Source organism: Vombatus ursinus, unplaced genomic scaffold (assembly GCF_900497805.2).
Source record: "Vombatus ursinus unplaced genomic scaffold, bare-nosed wombat genome assembly UNPS02009205.1, whole genome shotgun sequence".
Lineage (NCBI taxonomy): Eukaryota > Metazoa > Chordata > Mammalia > Diprotodontia > Vombatidae > Vombatus > Vombatus ursinus.
This window is the reverse complement of record NW_020948983.1, coordinates 28,056,628-28,059,300: the sequence shown is the minus strand read 5'-3', so window position 1 is coordinate 28,059,300 and position 2,673 is coordinate 28,056,628.

Genomic DNA, 2,673 nt, shown 5'->3' with positions numbered 1-2,673 from the left:
ATAACACCAAGACATTTTGATTTCTAGTATGGTAAATCTAGATAGATATCAAACACATAAATACATGCTCTTTGGGGTCTTCAATAAATTTTAAGAGCATAAAGGGGTCCTTGAGACCCAAAAGTTTGAGAAATATTATGCTAGACAATAGGTATATAAAGACAAAAATAAAAACATTCTTGTTATCAAGGACTTATATCAAGGGAAACAGCTTATACACATATAAAAGTTTATAAAAGTTTGCAAAGTGAATATGGGATTATTTCATCTGGGGATCTCTAGCCACTGAGGGGCATCAAGAACCGTCTCAGGTAGGGGATAATCTTTGAGCTCAGCTTTGAAGGAAGCTAAGGCTTCTAAGATGTGGAGGTGAGGAAGGAGTGAGTACATTTTGTATGTGAAGGACCACCTCTGCAAAGGCACAGAAATGGAAGGTGTGTAAGGTTCTAAGTGAGAAATATCAAGAAGGCCAATATGGCTGGACCATAGAGTGTGTGAAGTGATGCAATATGTAATAATACTGAAAGGGAAAGAGGGAGTCAGGGTGTGAGGGCTTTAAAGGCTGAAAAAGAGAGTTGGTATTTGATCCTAGTGGGATAACAGGGAAGCACCAGAGTTTATAGAGTAGGAAAGTAATATGGTTATTAGAGTAGTGCCTAAAGAATATAACATTGGCAGCTACGTGGAGGATATAGTAGAGAGTGGAGATGCTTGAGGCAAGGAGACCAACTAAGAGGATATTATAATAGTTCTGGTGAGAAATACTAAGTTCTTAAATTAGAGTTGTGTCTATTTGATCGGAGAGAAGGGGACAGATGCAAGAAATGTAGAGGTTGACTCAACAAGACTTGCCAACTGATTGGATGTGTGGGCTGAAGGAGAACAAGAAATTAAGAAGAACTCCAAGATTGTGAGCCCAGGTGACTGGATGTCGAGGATTTCAGAAGAAGGGTGCACTGATTCTCCATCCAGTGTTTGTTCCCACTATTCTCTGCTGCCTCTCAGTATCCTGATGACTTTGCACAACTCTGCCTCACTTAAGTCTAATTCATACATAGGTCAAGACATTACCCCTTGCCTTCCTGATGCCATTGGTCCTCTTTAAGAATGAAAGATGAATAACATCAATCCTCCTAACTTCATACAATTGGTAGGACAATCTAATGAAATAGAAAGTACTTTGAATAGACAACACTGTGGAGAAGTTGTGGTTTGTTATTTTATTCTTACTTCCAGGTCTTTTTCTTTTTTTTAAAGAAATTCAGTTTATCCTTGAATCATACCATCTGTTGTATTCTGAGCTTTGAAATAGGAATAGAAGAAAAAGCCTCATTGAACCTCTAGTAGTAGCCAAGGTGAGATGCTTATCACAAAGCAGGCTGATCATTTCTCATGTCATTGTGCCTAGAGAGACCATGCAGCTAGTGGTGCTGACTTAAACTCCAGATCTGGTTTAGGTGAAAAAGGGTTAAACAAACAAACAAACAAACAAACAAACAAACAAACAAACAAACAAATAAAGCAAGATTGTGACTGAGCAAGGGTTCCTACCAGCCAATTAGCCAGTCAACACAAATTTACTACTTTACAACAAGCACTTACAATGTGTGCTATGAAGCCAAGATAGAGTGGGCCTGGAGTCAGGAAGACCTGTGGGTTCAAATCTAGCTTCAGTCACTTACCAGTTGTATGACCCTGGGCAAATCACTTAACCCTGTTTGCATCAGTTTCCTCATTGGTAAAATGAGCTGGAGAAGGAAATAACAAACCACTGCAGCATCTTTGCAAGAAAACCCCAAATGGGGTCACAAAGAGTCAGACATTCCGGAAACGACCGAGCAACAGCAACAACAAAGCAGACAAGATGGAGACAAAGGTCTAAGTATGATGTTTCTTGGCGATGTCTTGGAAGTCTACAAGCCAGCATCAGAGACAGAGGTCTCTTACTGGTCTCTGATCAATTTATCTCATGTTGGTATACTCTAGTCAAGTTCAGGCAACATTTTCCATCTGATGGAAGAGCCCAAAGGAGAGCATGAATACCTTAGGACTGGGATTCGGACACGTAGATCTTTCTTATTGTTGCTGTCATCTTCCAAAAAATGGGTAGGAGTCTGGGTTATAAAGACAGGAGTCTGTAAATGTCTGGTCACTGTGCAGACTTTCCAAAGGTAATAAGCCAGCTTGGAAAATGAGAAATTCTGATTATCCCATAAGCCTCTAAGCAAATATTCAATTGTCCTCTGGGAAATAAGAGAGCTGTATATCAGTCTTAGTCATGAAGAGTACCTTTGACTTCCATAGAATTAAAGGACCTTAATCCAACCCTATGCCTTCATGTAAGAAAATGACTAAGCCATGCAAAACAGACATTTATAGTATCACTGCTATTTTTCATAAAAAAAAAAAAACTATTTGAATCAGAGACTTAGGACCTCTGAGATCATCCCCAACATTTAGTACAGTGCTTTGCACATAGTAAGTGCTTGATAAATGCTTCATTCATTTAATAGCAATTCCCTTCTTCAACATCCTTGACAAGAGATCAATACAACCTTATTTTAAAGGCCTTCAGTGATGGGGAGCTCAGTACTCTTTGAAGCAGCCCATTCTAATTTTGGACACCTCTAGTTAGAAAGATTTTTTGTTACATAGAGCCAAAATTGTTTCAAT